Source organism: Polyodon spathula, unplaced genomic scaffold, assembly GCF_017654505.1.
Source record: "Polyodon spathula isolate WHYD16114869_AA unplaced genomic scaffold, ASM1765450v1 scaffolds_3195, whole genome shotgun sequence".
In the NCBI taxonomy this organism is placed as follows: domain Eukaryota; kingdom Metazoa; phylum Chordata; class Actinopteri; order Acipenseriformes; family Polyodontidae; genus Polyodon; species Polyodon spathula.
In genome coordinates this window covers 1-20000 of record NW_024474659.1, presented here as the reverse complement: position 1 = coordinate 20000, position 20000 = coordinate 1, and the positions used below count along the sequence as shown (strand labels likewise).

General features: G+C 34.8%; 11 non-coding genes across 11 annotated transcripts; all 11 read right to left on the bottom strand.

Moving 5' to 3' along the window:
* Positions 1-8604: 8604 nt before the first annotated feature.
* On the bottom strand, positions 8605-8720 carry LOC121311400. Its single transcript, XR_005949222.1, has one exon. It is a non-coding gene; the product is annotated as a U5 spliceosomal RNA (small nuclear RNA).
* Positions 8721-9176: 456 nt separating this feature from the next.
* LOC121311377 lies at positions 9177-9366 on the bottom strand. The gene has a single exon (XR_005949206.1). It is a non-coding gene; the product is annotated as a U2 spliceosomal RNA (small nuclear RNA).
* Positions 9367-9785: 419 nt separating this feature from the next.
* On the bottom strand, positions 9786-9903 carry LOC121311405. The gene has a single exon (XR_005949227.1). It is a non-coding gene; the product is annotated as a U5 spliceosomal RNA (small nuclear RNA).
* A 519-nt stretch (positions 9904-10422) lies between these two features.
* On the bottom strand, positions 10423-10615 carry LOC121311373. The gene has a single exon (XR_005949202.1). It is a non-coding gene; the product is annotated as a U2 spliceosomal RNA (small nuclear RNA).
* A 209-nt stretch (positions 10616-10824) lies between these two features.
* On the bottom strand, positions 10825-10942 carry LOC121311365. The gene has a single exon (XR_005949196.1). It is a non-coding gene; the product is annotated as a U5 spliceosomal RNA (small nuclear RNA).
* Positions 10943-11385: 443 nt separating this feature from the next.
* Positions 11386-11572, bottom strand: LOC121311381. Its single transcript, XR_005949210.1, has one exon. It is a non-coding gene; the product is annotated as a U2 spliceosomal RNA (small nuclear RNA).
* Positions 11573-13722: 2150 nt separating this feature from the next.
* On the bottom strand, positions 13723-13840 carry LOC121311406. Its single transcript, XR_005949228.1, has one exon. It is a non-coding gene; the product is annotated as a U5 spliceosomal RNA (small nuclear RNA).
* Positions 13841-14316: 476 nt separating this feature from the next.
* On the bottom strand, positions 14317-14513 carry LOC121311397. Its single transcript, XR_005949220.1, has one exon. It is a non-coding gene; the product is annotated as a U2 spliceosomal RNA (small nuclear RNA).
* Positions 14514-16514: 2001 nt separating this feature from the next.
* On the bottom strand, positions 16515-16632 carry LOC121311408. The gene has a single exon (XR_005949230.1). It is a non-coding gene; the product is annotated as a U5 spliceosomal RNA (small nuclear RNA).
* A 544-nt stretch (positions 16633-17176) lies between these two features.
* Positions 17177-17374, bottom strand: LOC121311387. The gene has a single exon (XR_005949214.1). It is a non-coding gene; the product is annotated as a U2 spliceosomal RNA (small nuclear RNA).
* A 2037-nt stretch (positions 17375-19411) lies between these two features.
* Positions 19412-19529, bottom strand: LOC121311402. Its single transcript, XR_005949224.1, has one exon. It is a non-coding gene; the product is annotated as a U5 spliceosomal RNA (small nuclear RNA).
* Between the last annotated feature and the right edge of the window lie 471 nt (positions 19530-20000).

Sequence of the window (20000 nt, the reverse complement as noted above, 5' to 3'; positions counted from 1 at the left end):
AAAAAAAAAAAAAAAAAAAAAAAAAAAAAAAAAAAAAAAAAAAAAAAAAAAAAAAAAAAAAAAAAAAAAAAAAAAAAAAAAAAAAAAAAAAAAAAAAAAAAAAAAAAAAAAAAAAAAAAAAAAAAAAAAAAAAAAAAAAAAAAAAAAAAAAAAAAAAAAAAAAAAAAAAAAAAAAAAAAAAAAAAAAAAAAAAAAAAAAAAAAAAAAAAAAAAAAAAAAAAAAAAAAAAAAAAAAAAAAAAAAAAAAAAAAAAAAAAAAAAAAAAAAAAAAAAAAAAAAAAAAAAAAAAAAAAAAAAAAAAAAAAAAAAAAAAAAAAAAAAAAAAAAAAAAAAAAAAAAAAAAAAAAAAAAAAAAAAAAAAAAAAAAAAAAAAAAAAAAAAAAAAAAAAAAAAAAAAAAAAAAAAAAAAAAAAAAAAAAAAAAAAAAAAAAAAAAAAAAAAAAAAAAAAAAAAAAAAAAAAAAAAAAAAAAAAAAAAAAAAAAAAAAAAAAAAAAAAAAAAAAAAAAAAAAAAAAAAAAAAAAAAAAAAAAAAAAAAAAAAAAAAAAAAAAAAAAAAAAAAAAAAAAAAAAAAAAAAAAAAAAAAAAAAAAAAAAAAAAAAAAAAAAAAAAAAAAAAAAAAAAAAAAAAAAAAAAAAAAAAAAAAAAAAAAAAAAAAAAAAAAAAAAAAAAAAAAAAAAAAAAAAAAAAAAAAAAAAAAAAAAAAAAAAAAAAAAAAAAAAAAAAAAAAAAAAAAAAAAAAAAAAAAAAAAAAAAAAAAAAAAAAAAAAAAAAAAAAAAAAAAAAAAAAAAAAAAAAAAAAAAAAAAAAAAAAAAAAAAAAAAAAAAAAAAAAAAAAAAAAAAAAAAAAAAAAAAAAAAAAAAAAAAAAAAAAAAAAAAAAAAAAAAAAAAAAAAAAAAAAAAAAAAAAAAAAAAAAAAAAAAAAAAAAAAAAAAAAAAAAAAAAAAAAAAAAAAAAAAAAAAAAAAAAAAAAAAAAAAAAAAAAAAAAAAAAAAAAAAAAAAAAAAAAAAAAAAAAAAAAAAAAAAAAAAAAAAAAAAAAAAAAAAAAAAAAAAAAAAAAAAAAAAAAAAAAAAAAAAAAAAAAAAAAAAAAAAAAAAAAAAAAAAAAAAAAAAAAAAAAAAAAAAAAAAAAAAAAAAAAAAAAAAAAAAAAAAAAAAAAAAAAAAAAAAAAAAAAAAAAAAAAAAAAAAAAAAAAAAAAAAAAAAAAAAAAAAAAAAAAAAAAAAAAAAAAAAAAAAAAAAAAAAAAAAAAAAAAAAAAAAAAAAAAAAAAAAAAAAAAAAAAAAAAAAAAAAAAAAAAAAAAAAAAAAAAAAAAAAAAAAAAAAAAAAAAAAAAAAAAAAAAAAAAAAAAAAAAAAAAAAAAAAAAAAAAAAAAAAAAAAAAAAAAAAAAAAAAAAAAAAAAAAAAAAAAAAAAAAAAAAAAAAAAAAAAAAAAAAAAAAAAAAAAAAAAAAAAAAAAAAAAAAAAAAAAAAAAAAAAAAAAAAAAAAAAAAAAAAAAAAAAAAAAAAAAAAAAAAAAAAAAAAAAAAAAAAAAAAAAAAAAAAAAAAAAAAAAAAAAAAAAAAAAAAAAAAAAAAAAAAAAAAAAAAAAAAAAAAAAAAAAAAAAAAAAAAAAAAAAAAAAAAAAAAAAAAAAAAAAAAAAAAAAAAAAAAAAAAAAAAAAAAAAAAAAAAAAAAAAAAAAAAAAAAAAAAAAAAAAAAAAAAAAAAAAAAAAAAAAAAAAAAAAAAAAAAAAAAAAAAAAAAAAAAAAAAAAAAAAAAAAAAAAAAAAAAAAAAAAAAAAAAAAAAAAAAAAAAAAAAAAAAAAAAAAAAAAAAAAAAAAAAAAAAAAAAAAAAAAAAAAAAAAAAAAAAAAAAAAAAAAAAAAAAAAAAAAAAAAAAAAAAAAAAAAAAAAAAAAAAAAAAAAAAAAAAAAAAAAAAAAAAAAAAAAAAAAAAAAAAAAAAAAAAAAAAAAAAAAAAAAAAAAAAAAAAAAAAAAAAAAAAAAAAAAAAAAAAAAAAAAAAAAAAAAAAAAAAAAAAAAAAAAAAAAAAAAAAAAAAAAAAAAAAAAAAAAAAAAAAAAAAAAAAAAAAAAAAAAAAAAAAAAAAAAAAAAAAAAAAAAAAAAAAAAAAAAAAAAAAAAAAAAAAAAAAAAAAAAAAAAAAAAAAAAAAAAAAAAAAAAAAAAAAAAAAAAAAAAAAAAAAAAAAAAAAAAAAAAAAAAAAAAAAAAAAAAAAAAAAAAAAAAAAAAAAAAAAAAAAAAAAAAAAAAAAAAAAAAAAAAAAAAAAAAAAAAAAAAAAAAAAAAAAAAAAAAAAAAAAAAAAAAAAAAAAAAAAAAAAAAAAAAAAAAAAAAAAAAAAAAAAAAAAAAAAAAAAAAAAAAAAAAAAAAAAAAAAAAAAAAAAAAAAAAAAAAAAAAAAAAAAAAAAAAAAAAAAAAAAAAAAAAAAAAAAAAAAAAAAAAAAAAAAAAAAAAAAAAAAAAAAAAAAAAAAAAAAAAAAAAAAAAAAAAAAAAAAAAAAAAAAAAAAAAAAAAAAAAAAAAAAAAAAAAAAAAAAAAAAAAAAAAAAAAAAAAAAAAAAAAAAAAAAAAAAAAAAAAAAAAAAAAAAAAAAAAAAAAAAAAAAAAAAAAAAAAAAAAAAAAAAAAAAAAAAAAAAAAAAAAAAAAAAAAAAAAAAAAAAAAAAAAAAAAAAAAAAAAAAAAAAAAAAAAAAAAAAAAAAAAAAAAAAAAAAAAAAAAAAAAAAAAAAAAAAAAAAAAAAAAAAAAAAAAAAAAAAAAAAAAAAAAAAAAAAAAAAAAAAAAAAAAAAAAAAAAAAAAAAAAAAAAAAAAAAAAAAAAAAAAAAAAAAAAAAAAAAAAAAAAAAAAAAAAAAAAAAAAAAAAAAAAAAAAAAAAAAAAAAAAAAAAAAAAAAAAAAAAAAAAAAAAAAAAAAAAAAAAAAAAAAAAAAAAAAAAAAAAAAAAAAAAAAAAAAAAAAAAAAAAAAAAAAAAAAAAAAAAAAAAAAAAAAAAAAAAAAAAAAAAAAAAAAAAAAAAAAAAAAAAAAAAAAAAAAAAAAAAAAAAAAAAAAAAAAAAAAAAAAAAAAAACCCCCCCCCAAAAAAAAAAAAAAAAAAAAAAAAAAAAAAAAAAAAAAAAAAAAAAAAAAAAAAAAAAAAAAAAAAAAAAAAAAAAAAAAAAAAAAAAAAAAAAAAAAAAAAAAAAAAAAAAAAAAAAAAAAAAAAAAAAAAAAAAAAAAAAAAAAAAAAAAAAAAAAAAAAAAAAAAAAAAAAAAAAAAAAAAAAAAAAAAAAAAAAAAAAAAAAAAAAAAAAAAAAAAAAAAAAAAAAAAAAAAAAAAAAAAAAAAAAAAAAAAAAAAAAAAAAAAAAAAAAAAAAAAAAAAAAAAAAAAAAAAAAAAAAAAAAAAAAAAAAAAAAAAAAAAAAAAAAAAAAAAAAAAAAAAAAAAAAAAAAAAAAAAAAAAAAAAAAAAAAAAAAAAAAAAAAAAAAAAAAAAAAAAAAAAAAAAAAAAAAAAAAAAAAAAAAAAAAAAAAAAAAAAAAAAAAAAAAAAAAAAAAAAAAAAAAAAAAAAAAAAAAAAAAAAAAAAAAAAAAAAAAAAAAAAAAAAAAAAAAAAAAAAAAAAAAAAAAAAAAAAAAAAAAAAAAAAAAAAAAAAAAAAAAAAAAAAAAAAAAAAAAAAAAAAAAAAAAAAAAAAAAAAAAAAAAAAAAAAAAAAAAAAAAAAAAAAAAAAAAAAAAAAAAAAAAAAAAAAAAAAAAAAAAAAAAAAAAAAAAAAAAAAAAAAAAAAAAAAAAAAAAAAAAAAAAAAAAAAAAAAAAAAAAAAAAAAAAAAAAAAAAAAAAAAAAAAAAAAAAAAAAAAAAAAAAAAAAAAAAAAAAAAAAAAAAAAAAAAAAAAAAAAAAAAAAAAAAAAAAAAAAAAAAAAAAAAAAAAAAAAAAAAAAAAAAAAAAAAAAAAAAAAAAAAAAAAAAAAAAAAAAAAAAAAAAAAAAAAAAAAAAAAAAAAAAAAAAAAAAAAAAAAAAAAAAAAAAAAAAAAAAAAAAAAAAAAAAAAAAAAAAAAAAAAAAAAAAAAAAAAAAAAAAAAAAAAAAAAAAAAAAAAAAAAAAAAAAAAAAAAAAAAAAAAAAAAAAAAAAAAAAAAAAAAAAAAAAAAAAAAAAAAAAAAAAAAAAAAAAAAAAAAAAAAAAAAAAAAAAAAAAAAAAAAAAAAAAAAAAAAAAAAAAAAAAAAAAAAAAAAAAAAAAAAAAAAAAAAAAAAAAAAAAAAAAAAAAAAAAAAAAAAAAAAAAAAAAAAAAAAAAAAAAAAAAAAAAAAAAAAAAAAAAAAAAAAAAAAAAAAAAAAAAAAAAAAAAAAAAAAAAAAAAAAAAAAAAAAAAAAAAAAAAAAAAAAAAAAAAAAAAAAAAAAAAAAAAAAAAAAAAAAAAAAAAAAAAAAAAAAAAAAAAAAAAAAAAAAAAAAAAAAAAAAAAAAAAAAAAAAAAAAAAAAAAAAAAAAAAAAAAAAAAAAAAAAAAAAAAAAAAAAAAAAAAAAAAAAAAAAAAAAAAAAAAAAAAAAAAAAAAAAAAAAAAAAAAAAAAAAAAAAAAAAAAAAAAAAAAAAAAAAAAAAAAAAAAAAAAAAAAAAAAAAAAAAAAAAAAAAAAAAAAAAAAAAAAAAAAAAAAAAAAAAAAAAAAAAAAAAAAAAAAAAAAAAAAAAAAAAAAAAAAAAAAAAAAAAAAAAAAAAAAAAAAAAAAAAAAAAAAAAAAAAAAAAAAAAAAAAAAAAAAAAAAAAAAAAAAAAAAAAAAAAAAAAAAAAAAAAAAAAAAAAAAAAAAAAAAAAAAAAAAAAAAAAAAAAAAAAAAAAAAAAAAAAAAAAAAAAAAAAAAAAAAAAAAAAAAAAAAAAAAAAAAAAAAAAAAAAAAAAAAAAAAAAAAAAAAAAAAAAAAAAAAAAAAAAAAAAAAAAAAAAAAAAAAAAAAAAAAAAAAAAAAAAAAAAAAAAAAAAAAAAAAAAAAAAAAAAAAAAAAAAAAAAAAAAAAAAAAAAAAAAAAAAAAAAAAAAAAAAAAAAAAAAAAAAAAAAAAAAAAAAAAAAAAAAAAAAAAAAAAAAAAAAAAAAAAAAAAAAAAAAAAAAAAAAAAAAAAAAAAAAAAAAAAAAAAAAAAAAAAAAAAAAAAAAAAAAAAAAAAAAAAAAAAAAAAAAAAAAAAAAAAAAAAAAAAAAAAAAAAAAAAAAAAAAAAAAAAAAAAAAAAAAAAAAAAAAAAAAAAAAAAAAAAAAAAAAAAAAAAAAAAAAAAAAAAAAAAAAAAAAAAAAAAAAAAAAAAAAAAAAAAAAAAAAAAAAAAAAAAAAAAAAAAAAAAAAAAAAAAAAAAAAAAAAAAAAAAAAAAAAAAAAAAAAAAAAAAAAAAAAAAAAAAAAAAAAAAAAAAAAAAAAAAAAAAAAAAAAAAAAAAAAAAAAAAAAAAAAAAAAAAAAAAAAAAAAAAAAAAAAAAAAAAAAAAAAAAAAAAAAAAAAAAAAAAAAAAAAAAAAAAAAAAAAAAAAAAAAAAAAAAAAAAAAAAAAAAAAAAAAAAAAAAAAAAAAAAAAAAAAAAAAAAAAAAAAAAAAAAAAAAAAAAAAAAAAAAAAAAAAAAAAAAAAAAAAAAAAAAAAAAAAAAAAAAAAAAAAAAAAAAAAAAAAAAAAAAAAAAAAAAAAAAAAAAACCCCCCCCCCCGGGGGGGGGGGGGGGGGGGGGGGGGGGGGGGGGGGGGGGGGGGGGGGGGGGGGGGGGGGGGGGGGGGGGGGGGGGGGGGGGGGGGGGGGGGGGGGGGGGGGGGGGGGGGGGGGGGGGGGGGGGGGGGGGGGGGGGGGGGGGGGGGGGGGGGGGGGGGGGGGGGGGGGGGGGGGGGGGGGGGGGGGGGGGGGGGGGGGGGGGGGGGGGGGGGGGGGGGGGGGGGGGGGGGGGGGGGGGGGGGGGGGGGGGGGGGGGGGGGGGGGGGGGGGGGGGGGGGGGGGGGGGGGGGGGGGGGGGGGGGGGGGGGGGGGGGGGGGGGGGGGGGGGGGGGGGGGGAAAAAAAAAAAAAAAAAAAAAAAAAAAAAAAAAAAAAAAAAAAAAAAAAAAAAAAAAAAAAAAAAAAAAAAAAAAAAAAAAAAAAAAAAAAAAAAAAAAAAAAAAAAAAAAAAAAAAAAAAAAAAAAAAAAAAAAAAAAAAAAAAAAAAAAAAAAAAAAAAAAAAAAAAAAAAAAAAAAAAAAAAAAAAAAAAAAAAAAAGGGGGGGGGGGGGGGGGGGGGGGGGGGGGGGGGGGGGGGGGGGGGGGGGGGGGGGGGGGGGGGGGGGGGGGGGGGGGGGGGGGGGGGGGGGGGGGGGGGGGGGGGGGGGGGGGGGGGGGGGGGGGGGGGGGGGGGGGGGGGGGGGGGGGGGGGGGGGGGGGGGGGGGGGGGGGGGGGGGGGGGGGGGGGGGGGGGGGGGGGGGGGGGGGGGGGGGGGGGGGGGGGGGAAAAAAAAAAAAAAAAAAAAAAAAAAAAAAAAAAAAAAAAAAAAAAAAACCCACCCCAAAAAACCTTTTTTTTCCCGTTTTCCAAAAACTTTTTGAAAAAAAAATAAAAAAAAAATGTTTCCTTAAACAAGTATTTTGGGAGTTTTGGTTTTTTTTAAAAAAAAAGAAAGGAAGGAAAAAAAAGGTTTTTTTTTTTTAAAAACCAAAAAAAAAAATTTAAAAAGGGGTTTTCCCCCCCGTAAAATTTTTTAAAAACAAACACCCTCCCCTTTTAAAACAAAACCAAAATACTTTTGTCTACGAACCCCCCCCTTTTTAAAAAAAAAAAAAAAGAACCCCCCCCCAATTAGGGGGGTGCAAAAAATGTTTCCAGCCTTGTCCCTTTTAATGTAGGTGCGTTTTTATTCACCAAAAAAAGCTTTCAAAACAAAAAAAAAATCTGTATACATTAATCTGCCTGGTATTTTTTTTCTTGTTTCCTCAAAAACAAAACTGGTATTTTTAAATAATTTTCCCACCCCATCTGAATGTACATTACAAAAAAAAAATACTGAAGCACCATCCTTCCAGTCCTTTTTAAAGCGTTCAATGTCCTCTGAATTTTTCAGGTGGCATTTTTGCAAAAAACAGACTTGGGGGTTTTTTTTTTTGAGAGAAAAGAACAAGGAAGCCCTCTTACCAACATTTCTCATGCCCCTTTTTTTTTGAAAACACGTTGAAATACATTTTTTTTTTTTTTAAAAAAAAAAAAAAAACCACCCTTCTGGAACATTGTCGTTTTCTTCATGTTGTCCACCATTGAGTCACTCAAGTAATTGAGCTGGGAATCCACGCTGTTCTCCTCACTATCCACTTCTGATGGCACCAACGGGGAGCTCTCTATGGAAGACGGCTCGACACTTGAGACTTCTTCCTCTCCCACCTTTTTCATTTTCCAAACACTCGTAGCTGTTGGATGTCTCAATTACGCAGACTTTGTTGTCACCTTCCAAACCCTCCTGGTTTAATTTCCTCTTTGTCGTTCTTTTTCCTCCCACCAATTCCCAACCCATTTTTTTTTTTTTTTTTTTGTTTTTCCCCATTGTTTTGTGCCCCCAACAGGTGTTTTTGAAATCACCGTTTTTTTTTTTTTTTTTTTTTTTCTTTTTAGCTTCAGGTTTTTTTTTTTAGTTTTTTTTTTTTTTTTTTTTTTTTTTTTTCCCTTTTTTGGCACATTACTGCAATATGTCCCTGCTCTCCGCATTTTCGACAGGTTTTGGGTTGTCCATAATAATACAGATATCCCTTAACACCACCGATATAAAAGGATGCTGGGGGACATTCAAACCCTCCTATTTTCCTCTTAAAACGGACAGTGTATTTTCTATTCCCGTTCCACATACCATCATAGTCCATCTCTCTTACTCCAGCACCTAAAACATCGCAGTATTTAGTCAGAAATCGCCGAATGTCCTGCTCTTTAGTATAAGGGTTCTGCATGCACACTGTCACGGTTCTCACCCGGCTTGCAAACAGTGGCTCCACTCTGAAGTTTGAAATCGGAGAGATGTCCTTTGATTCCAGGCACTTGGTCCATGCTTCCTCGCATAAGTAGTCCCCCGCGAAAGTCACTTCATAGGTACTCCTTAGTGGAAAGTCCCGGTAGCAATAGATCTGCGCCGCTGTAACTCCCAGGAATTCAAAAATGATGTCCTTGGCAAAGCTCCTTCTTGTCATGGTGAACTGAACTCCATCCTTTTCTCTTCCAATGAAACGTATTGTATTCAGAAGTCGCGCCTGAGGAAATGTCTGAAAAAAAGGAAAGCAAAAAAATCCCCTTTCCCTCTAGAACAGTAATGTTCCCGGCAGACTTGGAAGTTTTAAAGGGCACATAATATTTCCCGGGCTCCCCTTCCCGCAGTAAGGATCGCTAAAGTTTTTTTCCTTTTTTTGGGGTCTGTCCCTATATGGTGGAAAAAACAACCAACTGAAAAAGGTTTGGGTCCAAAAGCCGGGGGAGGAAAAAAACGAGAAAAAAAATAAACGGCTTTAAAACGGAGCATCTTGAAATTGTTCCTTCCTCCTTGGGAAGGGGGGGGGGGAAGGAGGGAAGGAAGGAAGGAAGGAAAGGTGCCTGGCTCCAACGGGGGCGACCGCCCTTTCTGTGCTCGTTCTGCTTTTAAACTCCATGTGGAGCCCCTCCCTGAGGGGAAGGGGTGTCCAAAAATTGGATCGAACTCGTAAACGCTCCTCTCCACGGAAATCTTTAGTAAAAGGCGAAAGATTTATTCGAGCTGTAGAGAAGCCAGAGTGTGCCTTTGCTGGTGGCCGAGCCCTTCCGGCCGGCCCAAAGGCCCAAAGGCACTCCCCTCTGCCAAGCGGCAGCAAGGCCACGCACGCAAAACAAAAAAAGGGAACTCCTCCCAAAACGCATCTGCCGTTCCGCCCCGGCGAAAGGGCGCTTTGCTGCTGCTGCTGCTGCTGCTACACTGGCCTGCTGCGTGTGTTAGGCCTGCCTGAATAAAAAGTAAAAAAAAAAAAAAAAAAAAAAAAAAATAACGAAAAAAAAAAAAAAAAAAAAAACAAACCCAAAAAAAAAAGCCTTTTCTCTGCCCTCCCTCCCCCCCCTTTTTCCTTTTTCCCCTCCCCCTAACCCATTTTCCCTCTTTCCCTCCCTCTGGGCCGTTCGCCTCTCTCTCTCTCTCTCTCCCTCTCTCTCTCCGTCTCTCAAAAAGCCTTCCCCTTCTCTTCCTTCCCTTTCCAAACTGAGAAAATGGGCACCGTTCCCGGAGGTACTGCAATACCGGGTCGATGCGTGGAGTGGACGGAGCAAGCCCCGCTTCCATCTCCCGCTTCCAAAAATCCATTTAATATAGACGGTCCCCCTATGGGGGACGTATCAGATATTAAACTGATAAGAACAGATACTACACTTGATCTGAGCCATTCCCGGAGGGGAAATAAGGGAAATCCCCGTCTCCCACGAAGGAAAGTTGCCCCCGGGCTCCCTTTTGTTCCGGACACCGCCCCTTTACCTTCCCCTGTGCTTCGTTTCTTTGCTACCCTTGCCCAAGGGGGGGGCAATTTCCAAAAAAAAATAAGCCCCCTCCGCTGAAAGTGGGGCCCTTTCCTTCCTCCAAAAAAAATCCCGAACCCGGGAAATGCTCCCCTCCCTTTAATGATCTTCTTTGCCCTAAAAAGACCCTAAGGTTTTCCCCTCTTCCTTTCTATTTGTGCTCGCACAACGGGTGCCTTTTTTGCTGGTTCACGGAGGGGAGGGGAGGGAGGGAGGGAAGGAAGGAAGGAAGGAAAGGTGCCGGGCTCCAACGGGGGCGACCGCCCTTTCTGTGCTCGTTCTGCTTTTAAACTCCAGGTGGAGCCCCTCCCTGAGGGGAAGGGCTGTCCAAAAATTGGATCGAACTCGTAAACGCTCCTCTCCACGGAAATCTTTAGTAAAATGCGAAAGATTTATTCGAGCTGTAGAGAAACCAGAGTGTGCCTTTGCTGGCGGCCGAGCCCTTCCGGCCGGCCCAAAGGCCCAAAGGCCCCAAGGCCCTCCCCTCTGCCAAGCGGCAGCGAGGCCACGCACGCAAAACAAAAACAGGGAACTCCTCCCAAAACGCATCTGCCGTTCCGCCCAGGCGAAAGGGCGCTTTGCTCCTGCTGCTGCCACACTGGCCTGCTGCGTGTGTTAGGCCTGCCTGAATAGGAAATATGAACAATGAAAAAAAAACAAAAAAAAAAAAAAAAAAAAAAAAAAAAAAAGAAAAACGGCGTCCACAGGAAGGTGAACCGTTTTTTTTCCCATCGGAGGCCCTTGCAAAATACCGGGTTCGAGAATGCCTGTCCACCTGTGGGAAAACGGAAGGCCAAGCCCCCACCCTCCGCCGCCCTCCCAAAGCATTCGTAATTTATAGAACGGTGCTAGAGTACTCTCTCCTCTCTTCTCTCTCTCTCTCTGCTCTCTCTCTCTCGCTCGCTCCGCTCTCTCTCTCCTCTCTCTTTGACCTTTCCGAGAAATGGGCACCGTTCCCGGAGGTACTGCAATACCGGGTCGATGCGTGGAGTGGACGGAGCAAGCCCCGCTTCCATCTCCCGCTTCCAAAAATCCATTTAATATAGACGGTCCCCCTATGGGGGACGTATCAGATATTAAACTGATAAGAACAGATACTACACTTGGTCTGAGCCAAGAGGCCGAGAAGCGATGTCCACAATGGTTTTGGCCAAACGCCCCTGGCGCGGCCGCCCGCCGCAGCAGTCGAGGTACTTGCTTCCCGGGCGGGCGGGCGGCGGAAGGGAGGAAGGAAGGAATGAAGGAAGGAAGGAAGGAAGGTAGGAGGGAAGGAAAGGTGCCGGGCTCGAACGCGGGCGACCGCCCTTTCTGTGCGCGTTCTGCTTTTAAACGCCAGGTGGATCCCCTCCCTGAGGGGAAGGGCTGTCCAAAAAATGGATCGAACTCGTAAATGCTCCTCTACACGGAAATCTTTAGTAAAAGGCGAAACGTTCATTCGAGCTGTAGAGAAGCCGGAGCGTGCCTTTGCTGGTGGCCGAGCCCTTCCGGCCGGCCCAAAGGCCCAAAGGCCCTCCCCTCTGCCAAGCGGCAGCGAGGCCACGCACGCAAAACAAAAACAGGGAACTCCTCCCAAAACGCATCTGCCGTTCCGCCCCGGCGAAAGGGCGCTTTGCTGCTGCTGCTACACTGGCCTGCTGCGTGTGTTAGGCCTGCCTGAATATGAAATATGAAAAAAAAAAAAAAAAAAAAAAAAAAAAAAAAACGAAAAGAGCGAAAAGGAAAAAAAAACGCGCAGTCTCCCCCCCAGGAAAGGGGAGGGTTGTGGTTCGAAAGGGAGGGGGAGGGTTCTCGTCTCCCTCCTCTCTAGCTCAGCTTCCTTCTCCCTCCTCGACGAGAGAGATCGCTTGAAAGTCCCCGTTGTCTCTCTCTCTCTCTCTCTCTCTCTCTCTTTTGACCTTTCTGAGAACTGTGCACCGTTCCCGGAGGTACTGCAATACCGGGTCGATGCGTGGAGTGGACGGAGCAAGCCCCGCTTCCATCTCCCGCTTCCAAAAATCCATTTAATATAGACGGTCCCCCTATGGGGGACGTATCAGATATTAAACTGATAAGAACAGATTTTTTTTTATTTTAATAAATTTAATAGAACTTTTCAAAAAAAACACAAACAATAAATACAAACTGTAAACCACAAATCCTTATCCATTACAAAAACTAAATAATACTTCACAAAAAAAACAATTCGTTTATACATTTCAAAAACACAAACTTATTATCATTACAAAACTAAAACATACAATCAAAATCTGTCTAATACATATAAAACAATAACTAAGAAACTAAACATATAATCTAACGGCACAAGAAAAAAAATCCCTTTCAATTTACATATATGCAAATTTTCAAAAAAAATACTAACACTCCCCTAAACACAATCCCACTCACCCACCCATCTCTAATTCTAAATACACCGTTTACATAACCCCTCCACCTCTAAATACACCTCCTAAGAAAACCAAGAACATTATTTTTTCCTAGCGTTCCCCCTCTTTAACGCCTCAAAAAAAACTTTCCGCCTCTCTTCCTCATAACGATTCCACTCCGCCTCTGTTATTCTTCCTTTCTTCATCCTCTCCTTCCACTCCAGAAGCTCAGCGAACTCCTTGCCACAAAAGGTCCTCATTATGGCCTCCTCCTTTTGACGGTACTCCGCATCACTCACTTTACCTTTCTTCACTTCCTCCTTCTCCATTCTCTCACCCCAACTTGGGCTCTCTGTTTCACCTTTCTCTTTTTCCTCCACACTCTCACTCCGACTCGAACCAGCTGTTCCTCTTACCCCTCTTGACTCTGCTTCACTTCCCAGGTCCTCTGTTACGCTTTCCTCTCCTCCCCTCCTGCTTCTCGATTGGCCCTCCCTGACCCACTCCTCATTCCCGTCTCTCTCCTTCCTCTTCCTCTGCACCTCTCCTCCCTCTTCCTCCATTGGAACAGGAATGGACTCATCAGTGGACACCTGAAGGCCTCCCTCCTCCTTTTTTCCCAGGACTCCTCCCCTTTCTTTTGTCTGTTCCGGCTTTGATTTTCCCGCCATTTCGCCTCCTTCTGTCTGAGCTCCACCCCCAACACTCTTTTGTGTTCCAGACTCAAAAGTTTTAGCTTTCTGTCTGTCAGGCTCTCCACTCTTCTTAGCTCCAGGTTGTTGCTTCTCCTCCTTCTCCTTCTGTTTTGTCTCTTGGCTCTGCTTTTTCTCTTTCCCTCCTCCTGCTGCTGCTTCAGCATAGCTCCTTGACCTCTTTTCGCAGTCTTTATACAGGTGATCCATTGCCCCACAAAGATTGCATTTTTTCTTTTCTCCACAGTCTCTACTGATGTGCCCCACCTTGTTACAGTTCCTGCAAACAGTCTCTGTGCACTCTGCAGCATAGTGGTCTGCTGCAGAGCACTTGTAACAAACATCAGGCTGTCCTGCGTACCTGATAATCCCTCTATTCGGCCCGATGTAGAACACAGGTTTCAGGCCTACATGGGTTCCGCTCCTCTGCTCCATCTTGAACCTCCCATAGAACTTCCTCCAGTTAGTCCAAATGCCTGCAGAATCCATTATTTTAACTAGCCCATGCTTCACTACAAAAAACCTTTCAATAAAGCTCTGGATCTCCTCTTCTGGCACTTGGGCACTATTCATGCGAACATGAAAGGTTTTCCAGTCCAGAGTAAAAATCGGTTCAAAAAAGAACTCACTCGCTGTTTCCATAGGGCTTTGCTCAAACACTCCCTTCTTCTCCCAGCAGATGTCCTCGTTCATCAAGGTGAGATCAAAAAGTCCTCTCTTCCCATAATCCTGCAGGCACAGGATCTCTTCCAACTTTAACTGCAACAATCCAAAGACGATTTCGTCGACGAATCTTTTTCGGTCCCATTTCTGCTGCTCAGCATCCTTCACCTGGAACCGGATAGTATTCTTGCTACTGCTGTATTGCATAGCTCCACTTACTACCCAATCGCCTTTCTTCTCTCTCAGCAACAATAAGCTCGGACAAGCACACACCCAAGTGGCGAGCCAAGAGGCCGAGAAGCGGTGCCCACAATGGTTTTGGCCAAACGCCCCGGGCGCGGCCGCCCGCCGCAGCAGTCGTGGTACTTGCTTCTCGGGCGGGCGGAGGGAGGGAGGAAGGAAGGAAGGAAGGAAGGAAGGAAGGAAAGAAGGAAGGAAGGAAGGAAGGAAGGAAAGGTGCCGGGCTCCAACGGGGGCGACCGCCCTTTCTGTGCTCGTTCTGCTTTTAAACTCCAGGTGGAGCCCCTCCCTGAGGGGAAGGGCTGTCCAAAAATTGGATCGAACTCGTAAATGCTCCTCTCCACGGAAATCTTTAGTAAAAGGCGAAAGGTTTATTCGAGCTGTAGAGAAGCCGGAGCGTGCCTTTGCTGGTGGCCGAGCCCTTCCGGCCGGCCCAAAGGCACTCCCCTCTACCAAGCGGCAGCGAGGCCACGCACGCAAACAAAAAACAGGGAACTCCTCCCAAAACGCATCTGCCGTTCCGCCCCGGCGAAAGGGCGCTTTGCTGCTGCTGCTGCTACACTGGCCTGCTGCGTGCGTTAGGCCTACGAGGCATGCCTGAATGAATATGAAAAAAAAAAAAAAAAAAAAAAAAAAAAAAAAAAAAAAAAACAAAAAAAAAAAAAAAAAAAAAAAAGAACGAAAAGAGCGGAAAACGGCGCGTCCCAGGGAGGGGGAGGGGGGGAGGGGGGAGGGAGGGAGGGAGGGTGGGGCTCTCTCTCTCTCTCTCTCTTCTCTCTCTCCTACTCTCTCCCTCTCTCCTCTCTCTCTCTCTCTCTCTCTCTCTCTCTCTCTCTCTCTCTCTCTCTCTCTCGCTCTCTCTTTTGACCTTTCTGAGAAATGGGCACCGTTCCCGGAGGTACTGCAATACCGGGTCGATGCGTGGAGTGGACGGAGCAAGCCCCGCTTCCATAAAATCAATTTAATATAGACGGTCCCCCTATGGGGGACGTATCAGATTTTAAACTGATAAGAACAGATTTTTTTTTTTTTTTTTTTTTTTATAAATTTATTCAACAAATCACAAAAATAATTCATTTAAACAACACAAAACAATTACTGAAAATACTCAAAAACAAACACAAACATTTCCCCAAAAAAACTTTTCAAAATTATAAGTCCACAAAAATTCCTCAAAAAATCCCCAAAAAATACATCTTCTTTTATTCTTTTTCCAAAAAAAATTCTAATTCCACAAAAACCCAGAAAACCCCAAAAACTAAACTACTCTTTTACTTCCTTTACATCTTAAGTTCAAAAAAAACCCCAAACCCCAAAAAACTAAACTAAACTTCCTTTACATTCTCTTGTGCTTCTTTAACAACTCCTCCGCTCTCCGCCGTGCTTCAATCACAAGCCTGTGCCTCTCTTCCTCATATCTCTTCCACTCTGCTTCTGTTATCCTACCCTTCCTCATCCTCTCCTTCCAGGCCATGAGTTCTTCATACTCTTTCGCACATACAGCCTTCATTACATTCTCCTCCGAAGTTTCTAAAGCACTTCCTTCACCTCTCTTTTGAACAATTTTATCCTTTTTCTTCTCCTCCTCTTTCTTCTTCTCCTCTTCCTCCTCTTCCTCCTCTTCCATTGCTTCACCCCAACTCTGACCCGTTGTCACACCCTCCTTTCCTCCTCTTATCTTTCTTGATGGATCCTCGCTAGTCCTCACCTCCTTTCCTTCTCTCTCCTTTCTCTTCCTCTGCACCTCTCCCTCCTCCATCGGAACAGAAGCGGAGCGCTCCTCTAAGGTCCCCTGCTGGTCTCTTGTTGCACCGCAGCCACCTCTCTCTTCTCCCTCCTCCCCCGAAACTCCACCCTTTTCCTTTGTTTGCTCCTGTTTTAGTTTTCCCGCCATTCCACCTTCTCCTCTGGGGACTCCTCCCCCAACACTCACTCCTTTGCCTTTCTGAATTTCTTTTTCCTCTGGCACTGTCCCAGTCTTTGTTTTCTTTTCAGGCTGTTCCTTTGTTTTCTCTTCTTCTTTTTTCTTCTTCTCCCCACCCTTAGCTGCTTGGGCATAGCTCTTTGCACTCTTTGGGCAGTCTCTGTACATATGCTCTGTAGAACCACAGAGATTACAAATCCATCCCCTAGGGCAGTCTCTGGAAACATGACCTGTCCCTTGGCAGTTTTTACATAACACTTCCCCACATTCAGCAGCAAAGTGTCCTTCTCTGTTACATTTGTAACACACTTTAGGTTGTCCCCTGTAATACAATGTTCCTCTCACTGCTCCTATTGTCAAATGAGGTCGGATATGAATCACCCTCCCTTCCCTCACATGCAGCTTAGCAGTATATTTCCAGACACCATTCCACACATTTTCAGAATCCATTACCTTCACTGGAAACTCACTCTTCAGCTCACAGTTCCTTTTCAAAACCGTTGTAATGTCCTCTTCTGGCACGAATGGACTGGACATAGTCACATAAACCATTTTCCACTCCCTCAGAAACCATGGTTCCATGACAAACACACTAGCCGGCAGCACCTCTTTATTCTCTTCATACCTCTTTAGCATTTCCCAGCAGGCCTCCTCCGCTTTCATAGTCACGTCGAATCGACCTTTGGCAATATAATCCTTCACGCAAAGAATATCCTCTGCTTCCAATCCAAAAAACCCGAACAAAACTTCCAGCACAAACTTCCGCCTCCCCCACAATCCAGTCAGTTGTTTCAACTGGAAATAGAGAGTATTCCGTCCTTCAGCTCCTTCTTCCATTTTTGCTCAAAAAACTCTTTCCAGCTTACGCCTTCAAAGTCTTACTTTCGCCTTCTTAACCCTCACTTGACCGGAGCCAAGAGGCCGAGAAGCGATGCCCACAATGGTTTTGGCCAAACGCCCCGGGCGCGGCCGCCCGCCGCAGCAGTCGTGGTACTTGCTTCTCGGGCGGGCGGACGGAGGAGGGAGGGAAGGAAGGAAGGAAGGAAAGGAGGAAGGAAGGAAGGAAGGAAGGAAGGAAGGAAAGGTGCCGGGCTCCAACGGGGGCGACCGCCCTTTCTGTGCTCGTTCTGCTTTTAAACTCCAGGTGGAGCCCCTCCCTGAGGGGAAGGGCTGTCCAAAAATTGGATCGAACTCGTAAATGCTCCTCTCCACGGAAATCTTTAGTAAAAGGCGAAAGGTTCATTCGAGCTGTAGAGAAGCCGGAGCGTGCCTTTGCTGGTGGCCGAGCCCTTCCGGCCGGCCCAAAGGCACTCCCCTCTGCCAAGCGGCAGCGAGGCCACGCACGCAAAACAAAAACAGGGAACTCCTCCAAAAACGCATCTGCCGTTCCGCCCCGGCGAAAGGGCGCTTTGCTGCTGCTGCTACACTGGCCTGCTGCGTGCGTTAGGCCTGCCTGAATATGAAATAAATGAAAAAAAAAAAAAAAAAAAAAAAAAAAAAAAAAAAAAAAGGGAAAACGAAACAGAGCGGGGAAAAACGGCGCGTCCAAGGAAAGGGGGAGGCCGTGGGGAGGTGGGGAGGAGGGAGGGAGGGTGGGAGCTCTCTCTCTCTCTCTCTCTCTCTCTCTCGTCTCTCTCTCTCTCTCTCTCTCTCTCTCTCTCTCTCCGTACAGTCTCTCTCTCTCTCTCTCTCTCTCTCTCTCTCCTGCTCTCTCTCTCTTCGCTCTCTTCTCGAGGGAGGAGAAGAGAAGAGGGAGAGTTAGAGGAGCGCAGAGAGGAAGGCCTCTCTCGCTCTCTCTTTTGACCTTTCTGAGAAATGGGCACCGTTCCCGGAGGTACTGCAATACCGGGTCGATGCGTGGAGTGGACGGAGCAAGCCCCCTTCCAACTCCCGCTTCCAAAAATCCATTTAATATAGACGGTCCCCCTATGGGGGACGTATCAGATATTAAACTGATAAGAACAGATTTTTTTTTTTTTTTTTTTTTATTCAACAAATCACAAAAATAATTCATTTAAACAACACAAAACAATTACTGAAAATACTCAAAAACAAACACAAACATTTCCCCAAAAAAACTTTTCAAAATTATAAGTCCACAAAAATTCCTCAAAAAATCCCCAAAAAATACATCTTCTTTTATTCTTTTTCCAAAAAAAATTCTAATTCCACAAAAACCCAGAAAACCCCAAAAACTAAACTACTCTTTTACTTCCTTTACATCTTAAGTTCAAAAAAAACCCCAAACCCCAAAAAACTAAACTAAACTACTCTTATACTTTACATTCTCTGGTGCTTCTTTAACAACTCCTCCGCTCTCCGCCGTGCTTCAATCACAAGCCTGTGCCTCTCTTCCTCATATCTCTTCCACTCCGCTTCTGTTATCCTACCCTTCCTCATCCTCTCCTTCCAGGCCATAAGTTCTTCATACTCTTTAGCACATACAGCCTTCATTACATTCTCCTCCGAAGTTTCTAAAGCACTTCCTTCACCTCTCTTTTGAACAATTTTATCCTTTTTCTTCTCCTCCTCTTTCTTCTTCTCCTCTTCCTCCTCTTCCTCCTCTTCCATTGCTTCACCCCAACTCTGACCCGTTGTCACACCCTCCTTTCCTCCTCTTATCTTTCTTGATGGATCCTCGCTAGTCCTCACCTCCTTTCCTTCTCTCTCCTTTCTCTTCCTCTGCACCTCTCCCTCCTCCATCGGAACAGAAGCGGAGCGCTCCTCTAAGGTCCCCTGCTGGTCTCTTGTTGCACCGCAGCCACCTCTCTCTTCTCCCTCCTCCCCCGAAACTCCACCCTTTTCCTTTGTTTGCTCCTGTTTTAGTTTTCCCGCCATTCCACCTTCTCCTCTGGGGACTCCTCCCCCAACACTCACTCCTTTGCCTTTCTGAATTTCTTTTTCCTCTGGCACTGTCCCAGTCTTTGTTTTCTTTTCAGGCTGTTCCTTTGTTTTCTCTTCTTCTTTTTTCTTCTTCTCCCCACCCTTAGCTGCTTGGGCATAGCTCTTTGCACTCTTTGGGCAGTCTCTGTACATATGCTCTGTAGAACCACAGAGATTACAAATCCATCCCCTAGGGCAGTCTCTGGAAACATGACCTGTCCCTTGGCAGTTTTTACATAACACTTCCCCACATTCAGCAGCAAAGTGTCCTTCTCTGTTACATTTGTAACACACTTTAGGTTGTCCCCTGTAATACAATGTTCCTCTCACTGCTCCTATTGTCAAATGAGGTCGGATATGAATCACCCTCCCTTCCCTCACATGCAGCTTAGCAGTATATTTCCAGACACCATTCCACACATTTTCAGAATCCATTACCTTCACTGGAAACTCACTCTTCAGCTCACAGTTCCTTTTCAAAACCGTTGTAATGTCCTCTTCTGGCACGAATGGACTGGACATAGTCACATAAACCATTTTCCACTCCCTCAGAAACCATGGTTCCATGACAAACACACTAGCCGGCAGCACCTCTTTATTCTCTTCATACCTCTTTAGCATTTCCCAGCAGGCCTCCTCCGCTTTCATAGTCACGTCGAATCGACCTTTGGCAATATAATCCTTCACGCAAAGAATATCCTCTGCTTCCAATCCAAAAAACCCGAACAAAACTTCCAGCACAAACTTCCGCCTCCCCCACAATCCAGTCAGTTGTTTCAACTGGAAATAGAGAGTATTCCGTCCTTCAGCTCCTTCTTCCATTTTTGCTCAAAAAACTCTTTCCAGCTTACGCCTTCAAAGTCTTACTTTCGCCTTCTTAACCCTCACTTGACCGGAGCCAAGAGGCCGAGAAGCGATGCCCACAATGGTTTTGGCCAAACGCCCCGGGCGCGGCCGCCCGCCGCAGCAGTCGTGGTACTTGCTTCTCGGGCGGGCGGAGGGAGGAAGGAAGGAAGGAAGGAAGAAGGAAGGAAGGAAGGGAGGAAGGAAGGAAGGAAGGAAGGAAGTAAGGAAGGAACCAAAGGGGGCCGAGTTGGCCCCAACGGTGGGCGGATCCGCCGTTTACCTTTCTGTGCTCGTTCTGCTTTTAAACTCCAGGTGGAGCCCCTCCCTGAGGGGAAGGGCTGTCCAAAAATTGGATCGAACTCGTAAATGCTCCTCTCCACGGAAATCTTTAGTAAAAGGCGAAAGGTTTATTCGAGCTGTAGAGAAGCCAGAGCGTGCCTTTGCTGGCGGCCGAGCCCTTCCGGCCGGCCCAAAGGCACTCCCCTCTACCAAGCGGCAGCAAGGCCACGCAAAACAAAAACAGGGAACTCCTCCCAAAACGCATCTGCCGTTCCGCCCCGGCGAAAGGGCGCTTTGCTGCTGCTGCTGCTGCTGCTGCTACACTGGCCTGCTGCGTGCGTTAGGCCGGCCTGAATCTCAACTGAAATTGAAAAAAACAAAACAAAAAAAAAAAAAAATAAAACAACAAAGAAAAAAAAAAAAAAAAGAGCGGGGAAAACGGCGGTCCCAGGAAAGGGGGGGTGCGGGAGTGTGGGGAGGGAGGTGGGGAGGGAGGGCGGGAGGGTGGGGCTCTCTCTCTCTCCTCTCTCTTCTCTCTCGCTCCTCTCTCCTCTTCTCTCTATCTCTCTCTCGCTCTCTCTCTCTTTCTCTTTCTCTCTTTCTCTCTCTCTCGCTCTCGCTCTCTCTT